Consider the following 15,495-nt stretch of genomic DNA (forward strand, 5'->3'; position numbering starts at 1 on the left):
GAGGCTACAGCTGCGTGCTGCTGGGGGAATGAGAGAGGATAAGGAGAAAGTTTGGCGGTGGGGGGGGGGAGGGGGGAGGTGGAAAGAGCCCTCCCGCGCATGCGCCCTAGTAGTCGGCCGCCTCAGCAGAGGGTTTGGCCTGCGACTCACTCCCCACGTCGCGCCTCGCATGGCCCCACAGCCTGGGCCCCGAGAGCGAGCGCGTTGCGCGCTCGCGCAGCCTCCAGGCCGGGCGGGCGCCTGCGCACGAGCGTCCTGGGCGTTCGAGCCGCGGGGTTATTAGAGGTGGAGCGCGGGGAGGGCGCGCGGCAGGAGGCGGCCGCCGTTACGGCGCGAGCGTGGTCACGTGGTCGCTGGTCACCGCCGCCCCCGCCCCCTGCCGCCCTGTTCTCTTTCTGGTCGGGCCGGGCCCGGCCGGTTCCACGAGCGCCTGGCAGAGACTGAGGGAGAGAGAGAGAAAGAGGAGGGGAGGAGGAGGATTCAGGGAATAGGAGCTGGGGAGCCCTTCTGCGCCACAGGTAAAACAAGATGCTGATGATAATCGTAAAAAAGCCGAGCCCCTGAGCGCCTCCGCCTCCCTCCAGTGCAGCCCCACATGCAGTCGCTCCCGCCCCGGCCTCCCCCTCTGCCTCTCAGGACCACTCCCGCCTCCCCCAGCGCCGCTGCTGCAGCTGCCGCCGCCTCACGGGAGGGCCTGAGGGTGCTGCTGCTGCTGCTGCTGTCGCCGCGAACGGGTAGTCGCAGCGCCCCCGTTTGTGCGCTTCCCGGATCATCGTGGGGGCTGGGTGGCGGGAGGGAGGCTCCTCTAGCCCCAGGGCGGGTAGGGCGAGGGGGCTGCTTCCCCCCGGTCCGCCTGCCTTCCCTGCCTCGGGAGGTTGGGGTATAGGCTGCAAGGCCGACTGCTGCAAGAGGGTAGAGCCTGGTGGTTGGACTGTGGCTCAACTTCCTACTTGGTAAATTTCCCTGTTCATATCAGCCCTGGGCAGCACGCTTCCTTCGGAGGCCGGAAGCGAAACGGGCCCGGAATCTCCAAACCTTTTAAAATGCAGCCTTTAGACTAGAGAAGCCCTTCAGCTTTGAGGAGAGAAACGTGGCCCTGTTTTAGTACGACTTAAGTTTATTCACCTGTAAGAACATGCAAGTTGAGGCCTTCAAGGATGAGAAAAACTTTGTGAAAGTTGATTCCCCCTCTTCCCTGCTTTTCCTGGAAAAACGAACACAAACCTCCTAAACAATTTTTGATTCTACAAATGACCTAGAGTTTGTTCAATACCAGCCATTAACTAGTTTTAGTTTCAGGAATATGATTTAAAGTTCACATCCTAAAGATTTTTTCCTGAATAATAGTTTTCAGGAATGAGTTCTGTTTGTCATCTCCGAATTGGACTAAATCCCGAGCTTGTAGCGTACAGGTTGCACAGCTTTGGGCCTGATGGCGTGGAGATTTCTAGAACCAGTCATTATTTGTACTCTTTGTACAACAGAATACAGTACAGGGAAACTGTATATTAGTAGTGTGCTATTGCACAAAATACTGACTTAAAGCAGGACGTAGTAAATGTAGGCATTGTTGAAAATAAACCTTTGAACACTTAAATTCATTTATATGTTGGTCATTTTTCTTAATGAGCTTTTCTGATTACACATCTTGGAATTTTCACACAATATCGCTAAATTCAAATGTAAACTTGAGCATTTAAAATTTTTACAACTATCTGCAATGGAGTCAAAGCAGTGCTTCTCAAACTTTAATGTGCATAGGAATCCCTTGGGGCCCTGGTTTAAAAATGCAAATTCTGATTTAGTAGATCTGTGAGGCATTTTGATATTCTGCATTTCTTAAAAGCTCCTAGGTGCTGCTGGACAAGGAACAATTCTTGAGTAGCAAGGATGTGGATAATGTGTGTGCTAAGAAATAAAATGAGGTGTCAGTGAATAAGAGCCTTAATTCATCCTGAGTGTAGAGGTGGTTTTGAGAGAAGGGGGAAAAGGCAGGATGAACTGAAGAAAGTTCCCCTTAGGGTGATACTTTATGAAGAGTGAACAGGCTATGTAGGGATACCAGGGAAGGGGATAGTAGTATTGGGGTGAGTTGCCCCAACTGGAGGAGTGCAGGTACCAGGTGTCCATGCTGTGGTGCATACATCACCTGGCCTGTGAATTTTCCATGGAAGCTTGGTGTATTTCTAGCTGAAGGACTCAGCTATGGGTAGTTGGGTTTTATCAACTTATAGACCATGAATCCTGTGTCTCTGAATCCATTGCTGGATGAAATTTTCTTTTATTGGTGACAGTATTGAGTGTTTGCTTTTTCTCTCAGATGCAGCCTCAGTTGAGCAATGCATTCCTGAGCCTTGGAAGCAAACTTGGTCAAGAATTTAGGGTCTCCACCTGCTGAGGTTATCCTACATGGATTCAGGTTTTTTCCTAATCTAATTAAGAAAATGTAAATTGAAAAGTGTCATACTTAACCTCATACTTTATGTCTATAAAAATGGTTGTACCTTACTTTTTAAAAACTCTATTGAAGTGTAACATCAATTATTTTTAGCACTGTAATTGTTATAGTCTTCATTCTGTTCCTTTATCATTGTTATTTCATGTTCTTAAATAGTATGTATGACAGTGCTTTTGAAGCACAAAGTGCCAGACACTGTTCTAAGCACTTTATGTGTCTTAACTCATGTGATGCTCACAACAATCTTTAAGGAAACTGAAGCAGAGAAGAGGGTAAAAGTCCTATGCTAACACAGAGCTGGCACTCTGGCTGGCTGACTCTACAGTCCATGCTTTAACAATCTTCTGAATGTAGCTTTTATGGAAGAAAATTAATTAATGATACATTTTAAAATCCCCTTTCCCTAGTATTGTTGAAAATTATGAGCTTTTCTTTCATTTTAAAATCCAAACTTGTCATCTTTTAAAAAAATTTCCCCCATTGTATAATGAAAACTTGCCTCAATGCTTGTAATCTTTTCTGAATAAGATCTTGAAATTTGCAAAGCTTTATTTTGTTTGCACCTGTTGGCCAGACCATTCTCTTTCAAGTCTGTAAGTCAGTGTTAAATGTGAAAGTAGGGTCTGCTTCCTTTTGACCCTGCAAGTTTTCGTTCTTCATTTTTTTGCCTGTGCTTCTCTTCCACCTTCCATTCCCTTTCCCCCTCTACGCATACATAGTAGATTTATCCTGTATTTGTTATCCTGACATTTAGGATTTTTTGGGGGGGATTGATGGGTCACTGACTTTTTATTTGGCCAGTAAGGGCGATAACAATCTAAGCATGAGTCTTTTGTTATCATATTTTAACACTGGAAAAGTAATAAGGACAACTTCAGTGTTTTGTCTCTGACCGCTTTTATATCAGCACCAGTCTGAGGGGTGTGCTTATACACTTGGTCTAAGACCGTTCTTTTTTTTTTTTTTTTAATTTTTTTTTATTCTTATGTTAATCCCCATACATTACATCATTAGTTTTAGATGAAGTGTTCCATGATTCATTGTTTGTGCATAACACCCAGTGCTCCATGCAGAATGTGCCCTCCTCAATACCCACCACCAGGCTAACCCATCCTCCCACCCCCCTCCCCTCTAGAACCCTCAGTTTGTTTTTCAGAGTCCATCGTCTCTCATGGTTCGTCTACCCCTCCGATTTCCCCCGCTTCATTCTTCCCCTCCTGCTACCTTCTTCTTCTTCTTTTTTTCTTAACATATATTGCATTATTTGTTTCAGAGGTACAGATCTGAGATTCAACAGTCTTGCACAATTCACAGCGCTTACCAGAGCACACACCCTCCCCAGTGTCCATCACCCAGTCACCCCATCCCTCCCACTCCACCCCCCACTCCAACAACCCTCAGTTTGTTTCCTGCGATTAAGAATTCCTCGTATCAGTGAGATCATATGATACATGTCTTTCTCTGTTTGACTTGTTTCACTCAACATAATACCCTCCAGTTCCATCCACGTCGTTGCAAATGGCAAGATCTCATTCCTTTTGATGGCTGCATAATATTCCATTGTATATATATACCACCTCTTCTTTATCCATTCATCTGTCGATGGACATCTTGGCTCTTTCCACAGTTTGGCTATTGTGGACGTTGCTGCTATAAACATCAGGGTGCACGTAGCCCTTTGGATCCCTACTTTTGTATCTTTGGGGTAAATACCCAGTAGTGCAATTGCTGGATCATATGGTAGCTCTATTTTCAACTTTTTGAGGAACCTCCATACAGTTTTCCAGAGTGGCTGCACCAGCTTGCATTCCCACCAGCAGTGGAGGAGGGTTCCCCTTTCTCCGCATCCCCGCCAACATCTGTCGTTTCCTGACTTGTTAATTTTAGCCATTCTGACTGGTGTGAGGTGGTATCTCATTGAGGTTTTGATTTGGATTTCCCTGATGCTGAGCGATATTGAGCACTTTTTCATGTGTCTGTTGGCCATTTGGATGTCTTCTTTGGAAAAATGTCTGTTCATGTCTTCTGCCCATTTCTTGATTGGATTCTTTGTTCTTTGGGTGTTGAGTTTGATGAGTTCTTTATAGATTTTGGATACTAGCCCTTTATCTGATATGTCATTTGCAAATATCTTCTCCCATTCTTTCGGTTGTCTTTTGGTTTTGTTGACTGTGTCCTTTGCTGTGCAAAAGCTTTTTATCTTGATGAAGTCCCAATAGTTCATTTTTGCCCTTGCTTTCCTTGCCTTTGGCGATGTTTCTAGGAAGAAGTTGCTGCGGCTGAGGTCAAAGAGGTTGCTGCCTGTGTTCTCCTTTAGGATTTTGATGGACTCCTGTCTCACATTGAGGTCTTTCAACCATTTGGAGTCTATTTTTGTGTGTGGTGTAAGGAAATGGTCCAGTTTCATTCTTCTGCATGTGGCTGTCCAATTTTCCCAACACCATTTGTTGAAGAGACTGTCTTTGTTCCATTAGACATTCTTTCCTGCTTTGTCGAAGATTATTTGACCATAGAGTTGAGGGTCCATTTCTGGGCTCTCTATTCTGTTCCATTGATCTATGTGTCTGTTTTTGTGCCAGTACCATGCTGTCTTGATGATGACAGCTTTGTAATAGAGCTTGAAGTCCGGAATTGTGATGCCGCCGGCTTTGCTTTTCTTTTTCAATATTCCTCTGGCTATGCGGGGTCTTTTCTGGTTCCATACAAATTTTAGGATTATTTGTTCCATTTCTTTGAAAAAAGTGGATGGTATTTTGATGGGGATTGCATTGAATGTGTAGATTGCTCTAGGTAGCATTGACATCTTCACAATATTTGTTCTTCCAATCCATGAGCATGGAACGTTTTTCCATTTCTTTGTGTCTTCCTCAATTTCTTTCATGAGTATTTTATAGTTTTCTGAGTACAGATCCTTTGTCTCTTTGGTTAGATTTATTCCTAGGTATCTTATGGTTTTGGGTGCAATTGTAAATGGGATCGACTCCTTAATTACTCTTTCTTCTGTGTTGTTGTTGGTGTATAGGAATGCCACTGACTTCTGTGCATTGATTTTATATCCTGCCACTTGACTGAATTCCTGTATGAGTTCTAGCAGTTTTGGGGTGGAGTCTTTTGGGTTTTCCACATAAAGTATCATATCATCTGCAAAGAGTGAGAGTTTGACTTCTTCTTTGCCAATTTGGATGCCTTTGATTTCTTTTTGTTGTCTGATTGCTGTGGCTAGGACTTCCAATACTATGTTGAATAGCAGTGGTGATAGTGGACATCCCTGCCGCGTTCCTGACCTTAGGTAAGACCGTTCTCTTAACGTGGACAGATGATTAGAATGGCAGTAATGTTACAGTGTGTGTAGTGGAACTTGAGAAATGAGATTCTGTGGCTGTGGGCAGTTGTGGGAGGGGAAGTGAGAGGAGAGGGCCTATGGGCTGATTCCAGTAGTATTAATTCATTAACTGGGATAATAATTTGGGAAGTAAGTCAGTATAACAATAAATCCCTGTTGTAAATGTTTTCTCTAAGTTCATACTCTGTTGTGATGCCTGTTGTAATGTTATGCTGGTCAGGTACTTAGCCTCATAGTGCCTCACTTTTCTCAACTTTAAAGTGAGGATAATAGTAATAAGTACCTCAGAAAATTGTTTTGAGGATTAAATGAGTATATATGTATAAGTATAGCATATATACATATGTAATGCTTGGTGTCTGACACAATGTGTGTTAGGTACTGTCTTACTATGTAAGTGTTAGGTACTATGTTTTACTATGGATAATCTGCAGTGTGGCTGATCATAGCCACATAATCAAGACTGACTGTATTTGAATGAACTTTATGGGAATTGTACATTTATTTGGTATGAAGCTGTATTGGCCAGCAAAACAAAGTTTGTACTTTTTGGATTAAATACAAAATTGGTATAGTAATTAATGCTCTTATCCCTTTGGGGAATTAAATATGAATAAATATGGTTTGGCTGTTCAGATCTTTCAAAACAAGGAAGGCTGTAGAAATAATAAAAGATGGTTTTGGTGGTGGTATGAAAGGATTGGTTTAAAATTTTCTAGTGTAGTGTTGTGAAGCCTAGAACAAGGTAACCTTATTTCTGAAGGTTTTTCTGACTATAACTTTTACCTCCCTCAGCAGACTCCTTTGCTCCTTGAAATAATCCATCTGTCCTTGCATACTCCAGACCTGATCTGCAGCCCCTTATCTAAAACCCACGGTGGCATATGTGTCTCAGAAGTAAAATTTTTGGAATTTAGAAAATTAATATGGTGCATATGCTATATATCATGAAACCTGTGGATAGGAACAATCACCCCATAGTTGTACACATTAATTTTCCCAGCAAATTTATACATGTTCACACTAAGTAGAATAAAAAAGACCATAAAAAGCCTCATGTTAGTTTAGGCTGTGTTTTGTTGACAGCTTAGAAAACAATTTTAGTTTTCAGAGTTTTTTTGATTTTTGGAATTGGACATGAGGGGTTGGGATCTCTCTCTGTATATATATTTTATAATTTATCATAGTACCTGTCTCTTTGATTAGAAAAAGAACTGGAGTATAGGATTTGTGTGTTAACATTTTCTATTTTTAGCACCTGTCATGGAACCTGGCATGCAGTAGATGCTCATTAAATGTCCACTAGTTTGGATGAAAAACATCTAAAGATAATATCATTCAGTCATTGTTTTGTGCTACATGTGGTGTCTCTGACTCCATGAAAATATTTAGTAATTGCAGATTTATTATTTTTAACTCAGTTGCCTAGGGAAGGTGATTATTGGATTACTTTTTTGAGACAAAATAGACTTAAGAGATTTGAAATAGGCATTATAGATGTTGACAAATTTTTATAAATTCGTGTTGACAAGAATGCTTACATTTACCTTTTTATGGGTCATGAAGTCTACATTTAGAAGAATGGTTTACTTTTTATAAAATGATTGGATTTAGGGGTGCCTGGGTGGCTCAGATGGTTAAGCATCTGCCTTCGGCTCGGGTCATGATTCCAGGGTCCTGGGATTGAGCCCCACGTCGGGCTCCTGGCTCAGCAGGGAGCCTGCTTCTCCCTCTCCCTCTGTCTCCCCCCCTGCTCATGCTCTCTCTCTCTCTCTATCTCTGTGTCTCAAATGAATAAATAAAATCTTTAAAAAAAATGATTGGATTTAATTTTGTATGATAACTTATGACAGACTAGTTATGGTATATCTAAAGAAAATATTGCTGTGCATAAATATCTTAGGTTGGATAATTACAGTATGATAGCCTGCCATTAGAAATTTTTTTTTCAATTTTCTATTACAAAAGGTAATGCCTATTGTGAAAGTGTTATAAAAACAAATGATCAAAAATAATGGTTTGCACTATTGGGAATTTCTTCAGTTCTCTTAGGGGGTTATATTGTCTTGAGAGAGGCTAAAAGAAAAGTCAGATTTGTACTGCAAGTACTAGTTTAGAAACCAAGTTGCAAATGTTGGTTAGCAACGAAGTTTTCTTACTGTTACTGAACATCTAAGTAAGATAAAAAGGTTGAACTAAAAGCAATTTGGGTCTTTACTTCTAAATAATGGATCTTCAGAATAATTAATCAGTGAGAAGTAAGCCCCCATTTCTCATATAACCACCTTGGGGGAGATGAGATTCACCTGCCATCTGATGGAGTTGGAGTGGTCTAGCACTGCAAGAAGACTGAGCCTAAGTTACAGGTCCTGGCTGTAGATGGGTGTATTTTGTTTGCTGGTAATTAGTGGGGATCAGAATTGACCCCTTTAGGTTTCCCAGAATATGTACCTTTGGAGGTATTCCACTAGCTACCTTGTAGGAATCCAAGAAGAATTACTAACATTACATCTCTTGCAACCCTGGGGTGAGATGGTGGATTGATTGCCCTGGATCCTTGGTGGGGCTTGGGAAAGAAGGTGGAGTTGATAGGAGATGGCTACATGGTACCACTGTTTCTCTGTCTACTGCGTTGATTAAACTAGACTTCTTTTTCTTCATGAAGTCCAGGAGTCTTGTAGTAAGAAAGCTCGTTTTGATAGGTAGATATGTATGGCATAGGGAGGCTTGGTATAAATTGTCTCCCCTCTCCAATCTTTGTTACTCTTAATAGTTCAGGAGTTAATTTTAACCTTTTTACCTGTGTTGTGTGTGTGTATTTGTATTGTAGATCTATATGGATAAACATGTATGTGCAGATACAGCTGTTTTTTAAACTAGAAGTGGATTTATGCTATTTTGTTACTTGTGTTTGTTTTTCATTTAATATTTTATATTACTAATGGTGTTACTCTCCCACACACTTCTTAGTGGCTCTATGACTGTTCCATTGTATGAAGGTACTATTAGTAGTCCTCCATTCTTGGACACCTAGATTCCTTTCAATCCTTGTATGACAAGCAGTACTACACTGAACATTATTGTAGCTAATATTCCTTTGTGCCTATGCATTATTTACTTAGGAGAAATTGTTGTGAGTGGAATTATTAGTAGGTTAAAAGATATGCCCATGTTTAATAGTTTTGAAACACATGACCAAATTGTCCACTTTACCCTTAACTACAAAGCTGAGAGGCCCCATACTTGCTGTGATTGGGTATTACCATCTTTATTTTATTTGGGCTTTATTTGGGCATACTTGACTTTACACCTCTTCCTCTTCTGCCTTCTTATAGACTTCAGCATTTCTGTAGTTAAATCTTGTTCTTCCTTTATGAGTCTTGTAGGCTTTTCCTACCTTTTGTTTATATAGCTATTAATTTATATTTTAAACTATTTTTATAGTTTCAGTTTAAAATTATGAGTTTACATTATTCCAGAACATGTTTAGTTGTGTAGTGTGAATCAGAGGATACTAAATTTTTAAGCTTTTGATTAGTTTCTCAGTACTACTGAATGATTTATTCTTTCTCTATGGATATCAGAAGTTTTATCATTTTGTCTTCTATTCAGTCCCACTGTGTTTTATTTTTTATTGGTGGGAATGAGATTTTTCTCCGTGTGTGTATGTGTGTGTGTATTTTTTCTACCTGACTATTGCTGGTCAGTAGAAGAGCCATTGATTTTGTCTGTGTGTATTTTGTAATCAGTCACTTTCTGAATCTATTATAACTGGTTTTCAGTTGATTCTCTTATATTTTCCAAGTAGATAAGCATACCATCTGAAACCAGTCATTTTTGTAGAGGTTTTTTTTTTTTTTCATGATTAATTTTCATTTATGGAAGCTGTGTTGGAACGATTTTCTTAATTTCATTGCCTTGAAATATGTTTTGATATGGTGTCACTGTGAATTAATATACCCAGTTCTGAGAAGGATTTAAACATATTTGGAAAACCACTTCAAGTGATCACTCTTATGGACTGAATGTGTCGCCCCAAAATTTGTATGTTGAAACCCTGCTCCCTCACTCTCCCATGTGATGGTATTAGGTGGTGAGACTTTTGGGAAGTAATTACGATTAGACGAGGTGATGAGGGTGGAGCCCTCATGAATGGGATTAGTGCTGTTATGAGAGTCAAGAGAGAGTTTGCTTCCTCTCTCTGGCATGTGAAGATACCATGAGAAGTCAGCAGTCTCCAACCTGGACAAGGGCCTTCAACCAGAACTTGACCTTGCTGGCACCCTGATCTCAGAGTTTAGCCCCCAGAACTGTGAGAAATCAATTTCTGTTGTTTATAAGGCTTCCAGTATATGGCACTTTGTTATAGCAGCCGGAACTGATAATCTCTAAGGACCCTTCTGGCTTAGAAGTTTTGTGATTCTCCTTTTATGTCAAAATACTCGTGGTAATACACAACGCTCTGGTACTTTAAGTTAAAGTGCCTGCAGCTTCCTTTATAATTGTGGCTGTCTAGCTCCACTGCCCAAGTAATTATTCTGAGCTTTTACATTTTCATCTCCTTAGAGCTTGAAGATTTCTTTCTGTGTGATTTGGCAGAAATTAAAAGGGAATACTGATAGACTACAGAGATCAAACTGTGCAACATTGGGTTTGTTTATTTGCAGTATCAGGTATCATGATTTTCTTTCTCTGGTCAGGTAGTATAATTTTTCTACTTTTTATGGTGAGTTTTCTTTTTCAAGCTGTGGCCTTGCTATGGTCTACTTAAAGTTCCCCAAGCCAAATTACGTAATTGTCAGAACTGAGTGTAATGGAAGCCATTGGGAAATGATAGACCAGGAAGCAGTGAAGATAGGATGGAGTAGGAAAGGTAGGGATGGGGAAGTGCCTGGATGTATCTCTTTTTTCTCTGCTCCCCTTCTACTCTTTGGTTATCCTTTTGTACTTCTTTGCCCTTTAAATGATTTTATGGCTTCCTATTTATTCTCCAGATACACTTCATTTTCTCTTTCAGAGAATAGCTCCACTGCCTCCTTTCTACTTGGATCAGGAGTACAGATGCTTCCCCCCAAGGCTGCAAAGTAGTCCTGATCAGTACCCCTAATATCCTTCCTCTTTTTGTCACGAAAACTACCTGCATAATGCTCTCACCAGGGGACATAACGCATCCTGCCTTGCAAAGGGTGTGGCAAAACATTGATTAACTTGAGTTTCCTCATAATGTAAAACCACTGTTTTGGAAGCATTAACAAAATGAGAGCAAGAGACTATAAAGACAAATTGTGAGAGAATTGTAGAGTAATATCTGAATGGCTGAGGAGATAGTGAGAGATTGTTATAAAGAGAAAAAAAAAGGTCCTGAAGAGTCTGTAGTCTTAGATCTCCAATCTTGATTTCTTCTGTGAGCTTTAGACCTGTGTATCTGATTGCTTGTTGGATAACTCCACTTTTGATGGCCCACAGACAGCTCATGTTCATAAAGTCTGCAACTGAATTTACCATCTTCTCTTACAAAACCTATTCCCCTTCGCGAGTGAATTATCTCAGTGGATGACTCCCACCTTCTTTCTGGTTGTTGAAGCCAGAACCCCGATAGACCCTTTTTATTCCCCAAATCCTCATGTAATGGCATCAATCTCAATGGATTTTAAGTCTTGAATCCATTGTCTCTTTATGCCCAATACTCCTACTCTGGTATATTATTTCTAGATCATCATCTCTTGCCTTTGTCTCTGTAGGGTTTTCTGACTGGTGTCCCTGGAGCCAGGTGATCTTTCTAAGCTCTCAGCTGATTCTCTTACTCTCTAGCTTAAAACCTTTCAGTACTTTTCCATCATTTATTGCTCAGTCTTGTGTCTCCTTCTGCCTCCCCTATGATTTCATTATAAAGTACTGAAATCTTTTGAGTTTTTGGAACTATTTAGGATTTTGCTTGCCTGAAGCCTGGAATAGTCTTTCTGTCTCTTGATTTTACTAACTCTTGTGAGTTCTTAGCTGTAATGTCACTGCTCTAGGGATCTTCTTATACCACTAAGTCTGTGTTGTCCTTTCTTATTTGGCCAGATACCCTCCCTGTACTACAACATAACATTTATTATGTATTATAATTGTCTTTTTACCTAACGATCTCTGTCCCACTTTTGACTGCTCTGTGAATGCCAAAAGCATGTATGCCATCTTTACTCATACTCCTGAAGCTGTGACTATTAAAAGTAGGTGTCCCATACAATGTACTGTTTTAAGTGCTGAATATATAGCAGTAGATAAGAGACTGTTCCAGTTATTAACTGCTGTGTGATAAACCACTCCAAAACTTAGTACCTTAAGACAACAGTAATATTTATTTACTCATGATTTTATAATTTGTATAGGATTCAGTAGGGTTAGTTTATCTCTGTTTCATTTGGTGTAGGCTCACTGGAGGTTAGAGTTTCTACTTCCAGCATGGCTCACTCACGTGGCTGGCAGTTGATGCTGGCTGCTGTCTGGGAGCTAAATTAGGGCTGTTGACCAGAGCACTTGCATGAGGCTTCTTCATGTGGCCTGGGTAGGAGTGGTGGGTTCTGAGTGTGAATGTCTCAAGAACAAGCATTCTAAGAGGTAGGAAGTGGAAACAGAGAATCTGATGAACATTACTTCTGCTATATGTTATTGGTAAAACTGCTGTCTTTTATTGGTTAAACAGCCCAGATTCAATGGGAGGAGAATTAAACTTCATCTCCTGATGAAGAAAGTAATAAAGAATTTGTGACTATGTTTCATCTATTATACAGACCTAAAAAACAAACAAAAAATCAAACTACAAAAATTGTTGGATGAGGACGCCTGGGTGGCTCAGGTGGTTAAGCATCTGCCTTTGGCTCAGGTCATGATCTCGGGGTCCTGGGATTGAGTCCCACATTGGGCTCCCGGCTCAGCGGGGATTCTGGTTCTACTTCTGCCTCTCCTCCTCCCCCTGCTTGTGCTCTCTCACTTGCGCGCCCTCTCTCTGACAAATAAATAAATAAAATCTTTAAAAAAAAATTGTTGGATGAGTTAAATCCTATCTTTACTTTTAACCTCCCAAGAATCATGATAGTATATCACTAATTAAAGAAAAATCTGGGGCACCTGGGTGGCTTAGTTGTTAAGCGTCTGCCTTCAGCTCAGGTCATGATCCCAGGGTCCTGGGATCAAGCCCCGCATCAGGCTCCCTGCTCTGCGGGAAGCCTACTTCTCCTTCTCCCACTCCCTCTGCTTGTGTACCCTCTCTCACTGTGTCTCTCTCTGTCAAATAAATAAATAAAATCTTTAAAAAAAAAAATCAAACGAAACAAAGTGAAATTTTAAAAAGTAACTTCAATTCCTACCCTTTTTAATTACTATATATTTTTTCTGTTATTCACATAGTTCCAGAATTTTTTAGTTTTAATTGTGCATGTAAACTAATTTTAATCAGTTTTGTGTTTTTAATTTTTGTTTTTTGTAAGTCTTCATGCAGTGATGTTATTACTCAAGTATATTACTAGAAATGGGGTTATTGTGTGTGTGTGTGTGTGTGTGTGTGTGTTTAAGAAATGGGGTTATTGTATAAAGGAAATGCATGATTTAGATTTTGATTCTTTTTGCCAAACGGCCTAATAGATAGTGTTAATTTATACCCTAACTTTAGTGCAGGGTGTAAATTATATTTGCCCATAACTTGCTACCGGAAAGTATTATAAATCATTGCTTTTGGTTAACATCTTGGCACAGATTGATTGATTGCTTTTATCTTATTTTTTTAATGCCTTTTTGGGTTTTTGTGGTTGGTTTTCAAGAGCTCTTTGCATATTATAGATTTTAACTCTTTGTCTATTATGCATATATTGCAGGTATTTTCAATTTGTCTTTTAATTTTGCTTATACATTTTAAAATTCTTACAAAGAATTTTTAAATTTGTATGTAGTTCCAATATTTGTTTTTTTCTTTACTCTTCTGTTTCTTGGCAGAAACAAGATTAAACTCAGGTCCTTATTTGTCATCTTTTTACTACTTTGGCTAATCTTCCAGTAGCTTCATTACACATGTTGCTGGTGGAGAAAAAAAATCAATAGACTAATGAATTCCATAGCAGTTATACAGATGTCTATTTAGGGAATGAATTTCAGAATCTTATCCATCTCTTAATGGTCTTATAATATAATGGAATTGATCAGTTTTGGGATTTGGCAAAATTCTGTCCTAGATTATACCAGTGAATCAAGCTTAATAAAGAGTAATTGTTACATCAGTGTTACACTTACCCACAAAATAAAACTTTTAGTGATTGAAATATAAAAATATGAAACCTATTAAAATTGAAAGCAAGGTAATATGGTCAGCTATATTATATGGATAAAGTAATTCCCTGATGAGATTTAGAAATGCTAGAATTTTTTCTTTCCTTAGGAACAGACATGATAGTGAGAAATTACCAGGTTAAAATCTACATGAAAGCAGGAATTTTGAGAAGTAAACAGAATATTAAAACTGCTTTTCCTCTGAGGATATTTGCCACATTCTAGGGAACTTTTACTTTAGTTTTGAGGGTCTCACAAAGCACAGGGTATAGAAATTAAAGCCCATATATGCTCAGGGAGGGGAGTCTAATAGGATATTCCTTCCCTATAAAACTGGACTCCAAAAAAGCTATGGTCATAGGGTATGGTTAAACCAAGATTAAAACCCTTCTCAGGTTCTTACTCAAAGGAGGCTGTAAGAATGTTTGCTTTGGGCTTGAAAAAATACCTGTTCCTAAGGAGTTATAACCATAAGCCTTCCTCCTTGATTTGCAGCTCAAATTCAGTGTCACCTGGTCTGAAAGAACCTCAGATTGTGAATTTAAAGGTGGTTCTAGGTGCCAGGCAGAAGCAAATGAAAATGTATGCAGGTTGCATACATTTTTATCTTCGGTCCTAGGAAATTCCCATAAACAATTTTCCAAAGAATTATCTCACAATAAAATACAGCCAAGCAAACAAGGAAATAAGGTACCATGAGTAAGAAGCAGCAGAAACAATTGACAGAAATGAACCCACAAAAACTTCAGATTTTGGAATTATCAGACAGAGATGATAAAACAACTGTTTATTATGTTTACAAAAAGGTGGAACATATCTGCAGGCAACAGGAAACTTGTGAGATTTGAAAAAGACCTGAACAAAACTTACAGAAATAAAAAATACAGTAATTACAATGAAAAACTCAGTAGAGGGATGCCTGGATGACTGAGTCAGTTAAGTATCCAATTTTTGATTTTGGCCCAAGTCATGATCAGGGTTGTGAGATTGTGCCCCATGTTGGGTTCTGTGCTTAGTGTGGAGTCTGCTTGTCCCTCTTGCTCTGCTCCTCCGCACCCCACTGCTTGTGTGCATTTTCTCTCTTTCTCTATCTCAAATAGATAAGTAAAATCTTAAAAAAAAAAAACCCAGGGGCGCCTGGGTGGCTCAGTTGGTTAAGTGACTGCCTTCGGCTCAGGTCATGATCCTGGAGTCCCTGGATCGAGTCCCGCATCGGGCTCCCTGCTTGGCAGGGAGCCTGCTTCTCCCTCTGACCCTCCCCCTCTCATGTGCTCTCTCTCATTCTCTCTCTCTCAAATAAATAAAAAATCTTTAAAAAAAAAAAAACCCCACAAAACTCAGTGGATGTGGTTAGCAGTAGATTAAATACAACTAAAGAGAACCAATGAAC

General features: G+C 39.9%; 1 protein-coding gene across 7 annotated transcripts in view; it reads left to right on the forward strand.

Annotated features, from left to right (window-relative positions):
• Positions 1–432: 432 nt before the first annotated feature.
• TBC1D5 (TBC1 domain family member 5) overlaps positions 433–15,495 on the forward strand; it is a 587,710-nt gene continuing 572,647 nt past the window's right edge. For all 7 annotated transcript variants that reach the window (XM_034994045.1, XM_034994022.1, XM_034994072.1 and 4 more), the window contains exon 1: positions 433–518. The gene's annotated coding sequence lies outside the window, so the exon portion shown is untranslated. The remainder of the gene's footprint in view (positions 519–15,495) is intronic.

Source organism: Mirounga leonina, unplaced genomic scaffold (assembly GCF_011800145.1).
Source record: "Mirounga leonina isolate KUSES-001 unplaced genomic scaffold, KU_Mleo_1.0 Mir_115, whole genome shotgun sequence".
NCBI lineage: Eukaryota > Metazoa > Chordata > Mammalia > Carnivora > Phocidae > Mirounga > Mirounga leonina.